Source organism: Mobula birostris, chromosome 10, assembly GCF_030028105.1.
Source record: "Mobula birostris isolate sMobBir1 chromosome 10, sMobBir1.hap1, whole genome shotgun sequence".
NCBI classification, from domain to species: Eukaryota; Metazoa; Chordata; class Chondrichthyes; order Myliobatiformes; family Myliobatidae; genus Mobula; species Mobula birostris.
The window spans coordinates 52,831,336-52,847,754 of NC_092379.1; the positions used below are offsets into that span (position 1 = coordinate 52,831,336).

At 46.1% G+C, this 16,419-nt stretch overlaps 1 protein-coding gene and 1 long non-coding RNA gene across 2 annotated transcripts in view; both read right to left on the bottom strand.

Annotated features, from left to right (window-relative positions):
* LOC140204023 (uncharacterized) overlaps positions 1-669 on the bottom strand; it is a 31,247-nt gene extending 30,578 nt beyond the window's left edge. Inside the window, exon 1 of the mRNA XM_072270254.1 lies at positions 390-669. The gene's annotated coding sequence lies outside the window, so the exon portion shown is untranslated. The remainder of the gene's footprint in view (positions 1-389) is intronic.
* Positions 670-6,541: 5,872 nt separating this feature from the next.
* LOC140204041 (uncharacterized) overlaps positions 6,542-16,419 on the bottom strand; it is a 31,559-nt gene continuing 21,681 nt past the window's right edge. The window contains exon 4 of the long non-coding RNA XR_011887498.1: positions 6,542-6,612. This is a non-coding gene — a long non-coding RNA (uncharacterized lncRNA). The remainder of the gene's footprint in view (positions 6,613-16,419) is intronic.

The following is a 16,419-nucleotide window of genomic DNA, read 5'->3' on the forward strand; positions in this document are numbered from 1 at the left end:
TTGTGACACGTCAGGTCAGATCAGACCAGACAGCATCCGCGCGAAGAGGAGAAAACGACGTTACAGGTGGAAAACCCTTTGTCAGAATTGGGAAAGTTATTGATCCGTCAGTTCCCGAGCTGAATCAGAACAGGTAGAGGGAGAGAAATCAAACACGAGGTAAGTTATTAACTGTGAAACAGAGCTGCAGCCCTCAGCAACAGCTCTGGCCCACGTTTCACAGCGTTAACATTGTCCTGTCTCCAGCTGCCTTTGTTCATCTGTTCATCTGAAAGGCCAATAAAACGTTGAGCGAGGCTCGGGTGGACCAAGTGAAGCCAATCAGATGTTCCCTTTGTCCGGTCTATCTCACCCGCACCCAGTCGCCTTTGCAAGAAAAAACAACTTACTTTTGCGCTTTCCCAGTTCTAATCGAAACGACTTGGACTTGGGGGAGAAAGAATCTCTGTTTCTCGTTCCCCAGTTGCTGCCTGTGCCCAGCATTTACCGTTCAATTATTACTGCAGTGAAGTCCCCGGGTCCCACGGGTACGCTGCCAGCGAGAAGGGGGCGAGGTGAGAGGAACACCCAGTGTGTTCACTGCTCGCGGTGATTCTGCGGCTCGCACGGACTCTTCCCCCGGTCGGGACCCGCAACTCGGACCCGGTTGGACCCGCGCTGCAGCGCTCCGCTCCTACCTGCTTGCTGACGTCCAGAAAGCTTCCTGGTGCAAGGTCGCTCGCTAATGACGTTACATCCAGTGCGCCCCTGCGCTCGGGCTTGCCCGATGTAGGCAGGGCGCTTTCTGAGCCGCGGTGCTTCTTGGTAAAGTTCGCCTGCCATGGAAACCCAACGTCAATGCCACCTTTTAATCCTCTCACTGTCCCATAGTCCCTCCCTGTTCTTACTCCCCTCTGGTTTCCGACTCATGTTCAATTGAGGATATGCTTGATACTCAGCCTTCAAAGCATCCTGAGAGCCTTTGCGTATATTTATGGCTGACAGAAATTCCCAGTCATGTTTTCACGGCGTTTTTTTCTGGCATGAGTCGCAGTGTTTTATCCTGTCATGTTGTAAACAGCTTGGTGTAAACAGTTAAAACCCGACGAGTTTTTCCTTGTGTGAAATGGATGCGGGAAAAGATCCAATTTTTATTACTAATTGAATTGAACAGCTACCGGAGGTTGGGAATTGCACATGCTCAGGGAACCAGTAGGGTATTTGACAGTCTCTAGAGTGTACAGAGAATGCTGCATTAAAAAAAAACACATCCAGTGAGTAGCAGCTCTGTGGGTGTAAACGCACGTTTCTGAATGAAGTCAGATAAAGAAGGTGGGGGGAGGGGAGGAAGAAGTACAAGGTGGTAGGTGATAGGTGAAAGCGGGAGAGGGGGAGGGGGTGAAGTAAAGAGCTGGGAAGTTGATTGGAGAGAGAGAGAGATAAAGGGCAAGGAAAGCGGGAATTTGATAGGAGAGAACAGAAGATCATGGAAGACATGGCAGGGTGAGGAGCACCAGAGGGAGAAAGTTTACTTTTTCCCATGGGTGCTGCCTGCCCTGCTGAGTTCCTCCTGCATTTTGTGTGGTGTGTTGTTCTGGATTTCCAGCAACTGCAGATTTTGTTTAACATACATTCAGTGGCCTCTTTATTAGGTATAGGAGGATGTAATTGTCACGGTCTGGTCCATGAAGTCCTCATTCCGGGTCACTGTCTGGTCCATGGATTCTGTATTCTGGCTATTCCTTTTTTTCCCCTTGTTCCTTTGGGTGCCTTAATTGAGGCACCTGATTCTCGTTTTGGGCTGGCAACACAAATAGCTCTGGGGTCCAGTAATTCTTTACTGGGCCGTTCTCATCAGTAACCTCGTCAGAAACCTCGTCAGTAACCTCATCAGAATCCCCGTCAAGTTAACCCGCCAGATTGAGACTAGAGCCCCTGTCCGTAGTTTCCTGGGCCGTGTTGAGGGCTTGCCGCTACTCGGGGTCTACTCGGGGCCCCTCCATGTTCTCTCCTCCGCTGGATAGGTCCGGCCATTTGCCACTACCCTGAGGGGGGAACAGTCTCAGTGTTTTTTGTCCTGTGTCTAAGAAGAGTCCTGGCTCTATGTCCTGTGTCCTAGGAGGAGCCCCAGCGCAGTGTTCTATGTCCTGTGTCTAAGTCAAGTCTGACCCTAGTCCAAGTCAAGAGTCAAGTTCCAAGTCCAAGCCAAGTCCAGACCCAGGTACCGAGTCCCTGCCAAGGCCCGAGTCCTGAGTCATGACCTGAGCTCCCTGTCAAATTCAAGTCCCAAGTCCAAGTCCAGGTTTTCTGGTTTGTCACTCTTCGTCTAACTTCGTGTTATCATTTTGTCCTCGCTCCTTGGCTTTCCTAGCATTCTTAATAAACATAGTCCAGTCCCTAGTACTTCAGTGTCTGTGTCTTGCATTTGGGTCCACTTCTATCATGCCCATGTGACAGAAATGTGTTGTTTTGCGGCAGTTGTGCACTGCAAAGACAGGATTATGTTGTTATGGGGAGTTGGGAGTGGCAGACCCAGTGCAGGACATAGACACGGAGGCAGCATTAACAGAAGTGTGTTTATTAATAATTGGTCAGGGAGGCTGGAGAGTGAGGATTAGGTGTTTACATAGACATGAACTTTGGAGAACGAACCGGAGGAGCCTGGACTTGGACTCAGATGCGGAATCTGGACTTGGATGATGTACCTGGACTCGGACGCGGACTTAGACTTGGACTCTGACTCAGAACCTGAACTTGAACTCGAACTTGGACACAGAGTCAGAACTCGAACTTGGACACGAAGCCGGGACTCAAACTTGGACATGAGACGACAAAACCAAACAAAGACAGACAATTCGTATCTCAACTCAGAGTAGCGGCGAACGGCCAGCAATTCTCAGCTGTCCATGAAAATGACAGGATTCGTATCTTGAATTGGAGTAGCAGCAAATGGCCAGCAACACAGTTGGACATGAAAACGACAGAATTCCCAAAGCCACCCCAGACACCGAAGCAAGTTACAGTCCACTATTCTCGACGGCCCGGAACGTGCATTACCGCCCTGCTCAGGAGATGGACCAGCCCCGAGTAGATGTAAGCCAGAGTTTTTATGCTGCTGGTTCGGATGAGGATCAGGTGCCCTAATCAAGGAACCCAGTAGAACATGAGGACAAGAAAAATAACTGAAATGGGGAGTGAATGGACCGGACCATGACAGTAACACTCCCACCCAATGGGAGCCTCCAGGTGAGCCAAGAGGCTTGCCCAGGCGGGTGGGGGTGGTTTGGCAGGAGGGGACTCTGGTTAGCGAGAGTTTGTAAGACAGTGTCTGTGTCCGATGGGTCCGTGTTTGGCTGGGGCATTGGGAGCAGTGGACCCAAATGCAGGACACAGACATGGAGGTAGCATTAACAGAAGTGTGTTTATTAATAGTTGTCAAGGAGGCCGGAGAGCAAGGATCAGGTGCTTACCTGAACATGAACTTTGGACAACAAACCGGAGGAGCCTGGACTTGGACTCAGATGCAGAGCCTGGACTCAGACTCGGACGTGGAGCCTGGACTTGGACTCGGACGTGGAGCCTGGACTTGGACTCAGACTCGGACGCAGAGCCTGGACTTGGACTCGGACGCGGAGCCTGGACTTGGACTCAGACTCGGACGTGGAGCCTGGACTTGGACTCGGACGTGGAGCCTGGACTTGGACTCAGACTCGGACGCAGAGCCTGGACTTGGACTCGGACGTGGAGCCTGGACTTGGACTCAGACTCGGACGCAGAGCCTGGACTTGGACTCGGACGCGGAGCCTGGACTTGGACTCAGACTCGGACGCGGAGCCTGGACTTGGACTCGGACGTGGAGCCTGGACTTGGACTCGGACGTGGAGCCTGGACTTGGACTCAGACTCGGACGCAGAGCCTGGACTTGGACTCAGACTTGGAAGCAGAGCCTGGACTTGGACTCAGACTCCGACGCGGAGCTGGGAATCGAACTTGGACATGAGACGACAAAACCAAACAACAACAGACAATTCGTATCTTGACTTGGAATAGCGGCAAATGGCCGACAACACAGCTGGACACGAAAACGACGGAATTCCCAAAGCCACCCGAGGCACCGAAGCAAGTTACAGTCCACCATTCTCAGCGGCCTGGAACGTGCATTACTGCCCTGCTCAGGAGATGGACCAGCCCCGAGTAGATGTAAGCCAGAGTTTTTATGCTGCCGGTTCGGATGAGGATCAGGTGCCCTAATCAAGGAACCCAGTAGAACACGAGGAAAAGGAAATTAACTGAAATGAGGAGTCAACGGACTGGGCTGTGACAGATTGCTAAAAATTACAAAGGTTAAATAGTACAGAAAGAGGGATAATGAGGTAGAGTACATAGGCTATTCAATCACCTAATGGAGGAGGGAATGAAGCTGCTACTGAATCACTGAGCATGGATCCTCAGGCCCCTGTAGCTTCACCCCAGTGACAGTCACGAGAAGAGGGCACGTCCTGGATGGGGAGGGTTTGAGAGATGGATGCCACCTCTTAAGGATATCTTTGATGGTGCAGAGGGCTGTGCCTGTGATCGAGCTGGTTGAGTCCTCAATCTCCCGAGGCCCCTCTCCATCTAGGATATTGGAGACTCCAAATCAGGTTTAATGCAACCAGTCACATTGCTTTGCACAGTGGATTTAGATTATGAGGACAGCCAGTCCTCATTTATTGTCATATAGAAGTGCATGCATTAAAAAATGATACAATGTTCCTCCAGAATGATATCACAAGAAAACACAGGACAAACCAAGACTAAAACTGACAAAACCACATAATTATAACATATAGTTACAACAGTGCAAAGCAACACCATAATTTGATAAAGAGCAGACCATGGGCACAGTAAAAGAAGTCTCAAAGTCCCCGATAACCTCATCATCTCACGCAGACGGCAGAAGGGAGGAACTCTCCCTGCCATGAACCTCAGGCGCCGCCAACTTGCCGATGCAGCACCATTGGAAGCACCCGACCGCAGCGGACTCTGAGTCCGTCTGAAAACTTCGAGCCTCTGACCAGCCCCTCCGACACAGCCTCTCCGAGCACCATCCTCTGCCGAGCGCTTCGACCCCGCCCCAGCCACAGAGCAACAGGCAAAGCCGAGGACTCGGAGCCTTCCCCTCCGGAGATTCTGGATCACACAGTAGCAGCGGCAGTGAAGCAGAATCTTTGATGACATACCAAGTCTTCCCAAGTTCCTAATCATGTGCCATCCTTGTCACGGTGTCAGTGTCGATTAACTGAACTCTGAAACCTTCCAGTTGTTCATCAGACATACTTAATTTACTTGTGCACAAGGAAAACAGCACGGCCCCTGCCACCCACGCTGTCTGAACAGAGAAGTGCAATTGTTGTACAGAGCTGACCAGTAGTTATGGACATCGACTCCTTGCACGCTTTCTACCCGGGCTGGCTTGAGTTTCGAGCTGGCGCTCAGCCTCGTAAAATAGACAAACGCTAAAGAAATGGCACGGTTGCCACCTGATGGGCCAAGAAAGGCGCAGGAAGGAACTACAGATACTGACCAATTGGTAACCTTGTGTAGGAACTACAAGCTAACAACCTACGATGCTTTGAAGTTAAAGCAATTGTCCTCTAGTGGGGTATGCCTTGCATTCTTATCTTGTCTCGGTATGCCAAATAGCTCTGGTCCCCTGTTGTGCAAAGGGAAGCTATGTTCCTCAAAGATGTCTCTTCAAAGGCCTCACTTGTCTAGGCTGACTACATACCATCTGTAAATATTTGCTGGACACTATGGTGAACCTTACATTGCTACAACATCCACCTTGCGTCCAGGATAGATCCTCCGAGATCTCCATAGCCAGAAGCTGCTCACTCTTTTTACCATTGCCCCCTGTCAATGGGCACAGTAGAGTGTTCTCCCAGCTTCCCCTTCCTGAAGTCCATAATCAATTCCTTGGTTTTGATGCTGTGGAGTATGAGGTTGTGGTTGTGATATCACTCAACTAGTCAATTCGTCTCAATCTCATACACGTCTTCATCACCATCTGAGATTTTGCCTCAGCTCTGAGCTTGCTGATCAGCAGAATGGTTTGTTCCTCCTGTCACGTACCCCGTGATGGGAATGAAGAACCAGCAGAGATGGAAAACACTTTGGCGTTCAGTATCGCTATAAAATAATAATATTTATTAGTAACTACACAATACAGTAATATAAATGTAGATAAATCAAACAGGTCAGCAAAGATTATATATATAAGTAAGTATCTCAGTAAGTGTGGAAATATACGTATGAAAAACCAAGCTTCTTTAAGTCTAGGGGTAAAAAGATACAATCTTACAATGATGAGTAAAGTTCAGTTCAGTTCAGTTCGTGGTATTGAGTTGAGTAGTGATGGAGAGAGAGAGGGGGAGATTTGAGTCCTCAGGTGAGCTGACGCTGTCAATCTTCTCGTTGTCCTTCAAAATTCTTTAAAAGTCACCGACTGTGACTTTAGCAAAGGGGACTGGTTTTCTGTGGTGAACCTATCCCCCAGGTGAGGGTGGACACATGGACAACTCCCCACCAGTCAACCCCTTTTCCTCTTTCCACTGCAAGAGCAACGGATCGATCCTCCAGAACCCACTTTTCCTGCAGGCACAACAAAGCTCATTCAGTGTCCAGAACATGTGTCTGAGGTCTATCATCTGACCTATTTTATCTTCTCATGCTGAGCATCAACTGTCATTCAAATAACTCCTCCTTCCTCTCTCTCTGAAGAAATGCAAGCAGGCAAAAGTCCTTGAGATGTGTCAACAACCTGCTGAAAACCATAACGTCGAGTGTCCATTAAATAACACTGCCTACGGTCACCATAGCAACTTATGAGCTGCTTGGTGCTGTCTCCAGCTCAGCAGAAATCCAAAAATTAACCAGTTCTTTCTCATTCCTTAAAGTGACAGTCCAACAGTTAGTCTTCGTCTCTCTCTCTCTTTTAAAAACAAGTTGTTGGTGTTAAATAACTCTCTCTCTCTTTTCAAAAGCACAGTTAATAGGGGTAAATGAGCACAGTTCATAGGGGTAATTCAGGACCCTGTCACACTCCCTTTTCCTAAAATATTGAAAAAGCTAGTGGCCATTTTATTAGGTACACCTATACACCTGGTCATTAATGCAATCATCTAATCAACCAGTCCTTTGCCAGCAACTCAATGTATAAAAGCATGCAGACATGGTCAAGAGATTCAGTTGTTGTTCAGACCAAACATCAGAATGGGGAAGAAATGTGATCTATGGAACTTTGACCGTGGAATGATTGTTGGTGCCAGATGGGGTGGTTTGAGTATCTCAGAAACTGATTTCCTGGGATTTTCATATACAACAGTCTCAGGTGTTTACGGAGAGTGTCACAAGAAGTAAAAGACAAAAAGACCCAGAGAGCAGCTGCTCTGAGGGGAAATGACATTGTTAATGGGAGAGTTCAGAGAATGACCAGACTGGTTCAATAAGACGGGAAAGCGACAGTAACTCACACAACCACACATTACAACAGCAGTGTGCAGACGAGCGTCTCTAAAGCACACGTCGAGGTTTAAAACGGACGGGCTACAGCAGCAGAAGACCATGACCATGCACTCAATGGCCACTCTATCAGGAACAGGAGGTACTGAATAAACTGAAGGCTGAGTGTGTATGAATTATCTTACTGCATGCAAGTAATGTGGGATTCGCCATCTGCTGTGTAAAGGAAACAGACAGTGAGCGCCTGGAAATGGTCTTTGAGGAAAAGCAAACTGTAAATGAAGAACCACATGTCTGAGAGAGCCAACCAACCCTTCAATTTCTTTTGGAAGCATGGTTGGTGATTGCTACTTAATCTGACAATGGCCCTTTAAATGGTGCACAGACTGTAAGGAAAGTAGTTAACGTGGAGTATAAAACAGGGTAGAGTCTAGAAATGCCTTGAAGGGTCTCGATCAGAAACGTAGCAGCAGAGTGGTTAACACGACGTTATCGCAGCTCGGGAATCAGAATTCAGAGTTCAATTCCAGCGCCTCTCATGGGCTCTGTGGCTTGCCGTAGAGTATAGAGCTTCCTGGGTTTGTGAGCACCTGTATTAATCATTTTCTTAACTGGAGCCGCTAATCATTGTGCTCTCAGTTTGATCTTGTCAAATTAATTGTGACTTTCACGAGTTTCCTGCAGTCCATGATTATTTAAAGAGGACTCTGGGTTAGTACTTTGATTTTAGGTTACATGAGTTAATAAGATCTAAAGATCCCGATATGCCTGCTAGTCTGTTGGTTCATCAAATATTAAGGAAAATTGTTATGATATGTTAACCATTTTTACTGATGGATCAAAAGATACTTTAACAGGGAATGTTGGTGTGGCTGAATTACAGGTAACAATAAAGAAACGTCTTACTGAGGAGACTGAGGTCCTTTAACATCTGCCAGACGACACTGAGGATGTTCTACGAGTCTGTGGTGGCCAGTGGGATCATGTTTGCTGTTGTGCGCTGGGGCAGCAGGCTGAGGGTAGCAGACACCAACAGAATCAACAAACTCATTCGTAAGGCCAGTGATGTTGTGGGGATGGAACTGGACTCTCTGACGGTGGTGTCTGAAAAGAGGATGCTGTCCAAGTTGCATGCCATCTTGGTCAATGTCTCCCATCCACTACATAATGGACTGGTTGGGCACAGGAGTACATTCAGCCAGAGACTCATTCCACCAAGATGCAGCACAGAGCACCATAGGAAGTCATTCCTGCCTGTGGCCATCAAACTTTACAACTCCTCCCTTGGAGGGTCAGACACCCTGAGCCAATAGGCTGGTCCTGGACTTATTTTCTGGCATAATTTACATATTACTATTTAATTATTTATGGCGCAACTGTAACGAAAACCAGTTTCCCTCGGGATCAGTAAAGTATGACTATGACTATTATCAGTATATACTGCAGAGCTGGTTGCCATCATTTTGGGCTTACAGTGGTTGGAGTAAATCTGTCCTTGCAAATTTAGAATTTGTTCAGATTCTATTTTGGTCTTGACTAGTCTTAAGACAGGTTATTCTAGCAGTAGATCTGATTTACTGCTCTTCAAACTTTATTTCATATTCAAAGTATCAGTTTACAGGTCTCTTCTAGTGGGTCCCTACACAGATGTGTTGAGGGGATTGAGCGGGTTGGTTGTTTGGCCAAAAAGACTGTTAAAAGTTTGTCTGTGGATATTGATCTTCCACTTTGCAAATCAGAAGCTAAGGGATTGGTGGGACAAAGAATTAGGGGATTATGGCAAAACTTGTAGGATAATGGGCATTAGGGGAGACCTTTACAGAATAGATAAAACTGTTGGATGGATGGGAGAAGGGGTAAGACAAGAAGGAAAGGAATTATGTTGACTTGACTTAGAATTGGGCTTACTATGCTTAATTATTCCTTGTATCTTGTTGGAAACCATCACTCTGGGGGAGTGTAGGCTTTGTCATCAATATGAAACAGTTGAACACATTCTTTTACAATGTGAAGCACATAATGTAGAAAGTAAGCAGATGCAGGCTGCTCTACTAGTTTTAGAGGTTGATAGTTTTCATTTAAAAGTTAAGTTTTGGAAATCACAATATTGTCTTTAATCTTTTACAATCTATGGGGCTTTTTGAGTAATTTAGTTTTCATTTGATGAAGGACCAGTCAGGGTTTTATTTCCCGGCTCTCTACACCACACTGCAGTCCAGTTGGTGGTGGTTATGCACCTTTATGTGGGACTGCCGACCACCGCTGAAAGTCTAAAGGAGAAACGCCTTTGCGGAGCCATTGTGTTGGAGAGAATGAATTGTCTCGCGGTGTCACTCAGCCGCTCTTCCGAGACTCTGTTGGTCCTCCTGTGTCAAACCTCTTGTTTCTGTCTCCTGGTGGGGATCCTGTCGTTCCTCCACTCCGGGTTGAGTTCGGTGCAAGCGACCCCTTTGGCAGAGAAAGGCTGCCGTTCCTCTGCACCTGGGTCCAGTTCTCCAAGAGCACACCATGACAGTGCCCTTTAACACAGATTGTACGTGTTTCCCATGTGCACACGGGTTTCCTCGAGGCGCTCAATCGAAAGACGTGCAGATTATGAGCTGCCCTGAGATTATCGAGGGTTAGATAGGTGGGCACGTGGCCAAGTGGTTAAGGCATTTGACTAGTGATCTGAAGGTTGTGAGTTCGAGCCCCAGCCGAGGCAGCGTTTTGTGTCCTTGAGCAAAGCACTTAATCACACAGTGCTCTGCGACGACACTGCCAAGCTGTATCGGTCCTTGCCCTTCCCTTGGACAACATCAGTGTTGTGGAGAGGGGAGACTTGCAGCATGGTCTTCCATACAACCTTGCCTGGGCCTGCGCCCTGGAGAGTGGAGACTTTCCAGGCGCAGATCCATGGTCTTGCAAGACAAACAGATACCTTTAGTTATTTAAATAGGTGGGTTGGACTATAAGACATAGGAGGAGAATTAGGCCATTCAGCCCATCGAGTCTGCTCGCCTTTCCATCATGGCTGATCCCGGATCCCATTCAACCCCAATACACCTGCCTTCTCGCCATATTTAAGGGTGGCGTGGCTCAGTGTGCTGGAAGGGTCTGCCCCACGCTCTATCTCGAAATAAATAAATAAAACCCTTCCCTGCGTAGATACTACCTGCTTCACTGGGAACTTTCAGCATATTGTGTGCTGCTCCAAGTCCCAGCACCTGCAGTGTTGGATCTAGTAAAGACCACTTATTTGCCACTGGGTGCGTTTTCATTTCCTTTAACATCAAGTTTCAAGTGCTCACGTACCCACCTGAATTGTCCCTTCTTTTGTCCATTTGATTTACTGAATAATTACCATCTGGCCAGCCGATAGTAAGCTTAACAAGTGCTTTGTAAATCAGATTAAGAAGTTTTCTGCAATTTCAAACTGTCTGTGGTGTTTTGGGCCCTGATCTAAGTAAGAATGTGACAGCAGTGGAAAGCATCCAGAGGATGAAAGGGTTAACATATGAGAAGCATTTGATGGCTCTGGAGTTTAGAACAATAACAGGGGTGGGGGGGGCTCCAATAGAGGGGGAGTCTAGGACTAGAGGGCAATTAATTTAATACAGAGATGAGGAGGATACCCAGACGTTGGTGAATCTGTGGAGTTCTTTGCCACAGGTGGTGGTGGAGGCCAAGTCATTGGGGGTATACTTAAAGCAGAGCTTGAAAGGTCACTGATTAGTAAGGGTATCCAGACTGAGAAGATCAGGGTATTACGACCAGAGGTGAGGCGAGGGCCGGTTCCGCTCTCAGCTCTGCAATGTTTTACTCAGCTCCGTGCTGAACTGAGGCTGCGGCCTGGTCTGACTGCAGTGATGCCTGTCTTCACGCCTGCGGTCTCACAACGCTTACTCGGCTTTGTGATAAACTATGGCTGTGCCCGTGCCAGCTGCAGTGATGCCAGCCTTTGTGCCTTTCGTAAAGCTTTAGTTCTTTTTCCAATATTTGTATTAGTTTCTACATAGAAAAATAAAGAGTACAAGAAAGTATATATAAAAGGTCAAAAAAGATTTTAAAAAGCTACCAATTACATTATATCTATTCATAATAACAATTTCATTACCCCGTATTCATGTAAGTTAATCAATAACTATATTGAAATATACTAATTTATTAAGAAAAAAAGAATCTAACCCCTACCAAGACCGAAGCTGTTTATTAAGGAGAAAAAAAAGGTAAAATACCTTCTCAGATAATAAAAAACAATAATAGCCAACATCTGAATCTAAACAACAAATTCAGGGTTTTGAAAATAATTCAGAAAAGGTTCCCACAATGTTTGAAAGTCTTGACGAGATTCAGAAATTGAACAACGAATCTTCTCTAAATCTAAGCGTGACATAACATCGCATAACCATTGAGCATGAGGAGGAGGAAGAATATCTTTCCATTTAAACAGAAGTGCCCTCCTAGCTATAAGAGAGCTAAAGACCAAAATATGTAAATCAGATGTCCTCAGTTTGATATCATCCTGCAACAATACCAAATAGGGCCGTCAGAGGATTAAGCTTAAAATTGACTTTGAAAAGTAAAGAAAAAGTTTGAAAAACTTCCTTCCAATATTTTTCAAGACCCGGACAAGTTCAAAAGATATGAATTAATGAAGCTTCTCCATTATTACATCTGTCACAGTAGGGAGATATATCCGAATAAAAACGAGAGAGCTTATCCTTAGTCATATCAGCTCTATGTACCACCTTAAATTGTATGAGGGTAAAGCTTTAGTTCTGAAGCTATTTGCTTACGTTTAATGTCTGCACAATCTTTTTTCCCTTTCTGCGCATTGGGTGTTGGACAATCTGTTTTAATGGGTTCTGCTGAGGGTTCTTTGTCATGGGGCTGCCTGAAGGAGACAAATCTCAAGGTTGCAGACTTTGATCATAAATGCACTTTGAACTTTGAACCAAACTTGCAGCATTCTACATTCCCAGTGTCCAGCAAGGTCTCGTGATCACGAGAAAAGCGATCAAGGCAATCATTTGCTGTTAGACTGCACACCGCCTTCGCACACCAACCCTGACACATCTCTGTAGCCGGCATCAACGCAGTCCACACCGTCCAGCTCCATTTCTCCGCCAGCGTGCAAATCGCTGATGTGGTGGACCTGTACTACTTTAAGTTCTTAACGTCCAGCAGGGTCTTGCGTTCGTAAAATATTCATTTTTAAAAAGCAATAATAACGTCCAAGTCCACCACCATCTTACTGGTAGTAAGGTACTACCCTGAGATTGATTTTCATGCAGACATTCACAGTTGAACAAACAAATGAAAAACTACACAGAAAGATTGAAAAACAATCAATGTGCAAGGAAAACAAACTGTGCAAATATAAAGAAAACAAATAATAATAATAAATAAATACTAAATACTTCTCCCAAGACCGGAAGAAGCTGCAGAAGATCGTGAACACGGTGCAGCACATCACACAAACCAATTTTCCGTCCTTGGACTCACTTTACACCGCACGCTGTTGGAGCAGTGCTGCCAGGATAATCAAGAACACGATCCACCCAGCCAACAGACTTTTCGTCCCTCTTCCCTCCGGGAGAAGGCTCAGGAGCTTGAAGACTCATACGGCCAGATTTGGGAACAGCTTCTTTCCAACTGTGATAAGACTGCTGAACAGATCCTGAATCGGATCTGGGCCGTACCCTCCAAATATCCGGACCTGCCTCTCGGTTTTTTGGCACTACCTTACTTTCCCTTTTCTATTTTCTACTTACAATTTATAATTTAAATTTTTAATATTTACAATTGATTAAAAATTACTGCAAGGAGCGCGAAGCACAGAATCAAATATCGCTGTGATGATTGTACGTTCTAGAAGTATCAATTGTTTGGCGACAATAAATTATAAAGTATAAAGTATAAATAAAATTACCGTGATTTGTGGAATCAGTTCTATTCTGGGCCCAATATATCGAGCAACCAATTTCATTGCATGCTGTATGTCCGTGATAATAAATCTAATTCTGATTCAGGATTCTGGTCTGCGGGGATGTTACTGATCCAGCCTTGACAGACTGAGAGTCCGAGGTGGGTTCAACAGCTCCCATGCTGACGGGATGGCCAGTGCCCAGAATTGGAGCAAAAGACCCCGGGCTCAGTGGTCAGGCAGGATCTGTGGGAGTAAAGGTACAACTGAGAACGTGCAAGCACGGGGGAGAGGCTGCCGGTATGAAGAGGTGAGGGAGGAGCTGGCAAGCAATAGAGGGGATGAATAGACAGAGCCCGATAGTGGTGGGAGGAGGAGGCAGAGTTGAGACACAATAACGACAGGTAGAGAGGGTGAGAGAGAGGAAAGGGGGCAGGTGGAACTGCATGTGGGAGATGGATGGGAAGAGATAGGAGGCTGGCAGGTGATGAGTAGAGAGCCAGGAGTTTGCAGGTGCAGGGACCTGATTAGGCAAGCAGGTAAGGGAGGGACAATGGGAGAGGTCATGAGACCCAGAACATATACTATGTAGGTGAAAGGCAAATTTGAAATAAATTTATTATCTAAGTACTATATGTATACTGTATACCAGTGTACACTCAGTGGCAAGTTTATTAGGTACAAGAGTGGGACCCAGTGAGGTCTTCTGCTGCTGTAGCCCATCCACTTCAAGGTTCAATGTGTATTCAGAGTTGCTCTTCTGCACACCACTGTTGTAACGCGTGGTTATTTAAGTTACTGTCACCTTCCTGTCAGCTTGAACCAGTCTGGCCATTCTGCTCTGACCTCTGTCATTAACAAGGTGTTTTTGCCGTCAACACTGCTGCTCACTGGATGGGATTTGTTTCTTTTTTGCATGATTCTGTGTAAGCTAGAGGCTGCTATGTGTGAAAATCCTAGAAGATTAGCAGTTTCTGAGATACTCGAAACACCCCATCTGGCACCGACAATCAAGGTTACTTAGACCATGTTTCTTCCCCATTCTGATGTTTGGTCTGAACCTCTTGACCATGTCTGCATGCTTTTATGCATTGAGTTGCTGCCACATGATTGGCTGATCAGATACTTGTATTAATGAGCAGACATACAGGTATACCTAATAACGTGACACTGAGGGTGTATATTACATTGAGATTAATTTTCTTGAAGACATTTACAGGAAAATTAAAATATTCAATTGAATTTATGAATCAGCTATACATAACCAAAGACTGACAAACAATCGATGTGCAAAAGAAGAGAAACTGAGTTGTAGAGTCCTTGAAAGTGAGTCTGTAGGTTGCAGAATTGTTCAGTAGGAGGTGAGTGAAGTTATCCACACTGGTTCAGGAGCTTGACGGTTCAAGGCTAATGACTATTCCTGAACCTGATGGTGTGCGACCCAAAACTTCTGGATCTCCTGCCCAGTGGTAGCAGTGAGGAGAGAGCACGGCCTGGATGGTGGGGGTCCTTGATGATGGATGGATGGAGACTGATTGAACCAAGTGGGGGAGAGGAGTGAAACTGGGTGATGGAGCGATGGGGGTGGTGGGGATCTGTACAGATCAGAAGGAGAAGGAATGCACAGAGAATGCGTGTTACCTGAAACCATAAAATCTCAGTATTCATACTGTTGCACTGTAGATGGCCCGGGTGGAATATGAAGTGTTGCGCTTCTCGTTTGCCTTTAGTTCTCCCTGGCGACAGTGAAGGTCGAGGACAGTGAACCTCCGCACTATTGAGCACGTCTACAAGGAGCACTGCTACAAGACAGCAACCTCCATCATCAAGGACCCCACCATCCAGGCCACGCTCTCTTCCAGATGTGGCCTTCAGGAAGGAGATACAGGAGCCTCAGGTCCCACACTACCAGGTTCAGGAACAGTTATAACCCTTTAACCATCAGGGTCCCAAACCAATGTGGATACCTTCGCTCACCTCGACACTGAACAGAACCTATGACTCTCTTTCAAGGACTCTACAACTCATGCTCTCAGTACCTATCTATCCCTTTATTTATACACACAATTTGTTGTCATTTGCACATTGGTTGTTCTTCATTGTGTGCTGTTTTTCATTCTTTCTGTGGTGGTTCTTAGTATTTACTGTGAATGCCCACAAAAAATGAATCTGAAGGTAGTGTGTAGTGACATGCATGTACTTTGATAACAAATTTACTTTGAGACGCTCCTTTGTCAACAGGAAGCTGTTGAATACAGCCGAGAGGAAGGGTGCCCATTGTGGTCGGAGAGCAGCTGTTGCGCAAAACGGCCAGCTGGTCTACCCTTGGTGTAGAGGAGGCTGCGTAAAGAACATTAAATGCACTCTTACACCTTCTAGGAGGAGATGCAGGAGATTGAAAATCCAAATGATCAGACCCAGGAACAGCTTCTTCTCCACTGCTGTCAGAGTTCTGGACACGTCCCTCCTTCCTGGTGGGGCTGTCATCTGGACTCTGAGAACTCACACTCATTCCACAATCACACTTTATTTACTTGTGCACAAGGAGAACATCCTGACCCCTGTCACCACACTGTCTGAAACCTGAACAAAGAAAGGCTATTCAAAACTGAATAGATAAGCAGATAGAGATATTGCCCAAGTGGTAACTTTATATCTGCTCAAGCTCCTGATTCACATAATCAATTACCATTCACAAAGCAGGTGTTAATAGTCTAAAGAAACTACAACCGAGGATGCTTTGAAGTTAGTAAAGCAATTCTACCTTTGGGTGTTTGCCTTGCAACCTTCAATTATATTCTTATCTTATCTTGAAATGCCAAAATGGCTCCGTTCCCCTGCTGTGCAAGGGAAGCTATGTTCTTCAAAGAACTCTCTTCAAAGGCCTCTGTTGCCGAAGCTGACCGCACGCAATCTATAAACTATCCTCGCCTGGACATTACCTTAACCCTTGCCTTGTTGCATCTTCCACAGTGGTGCTGATCTGTCGACCTTTTACGCTTTTATACACTAGATTACTGCAATGAACT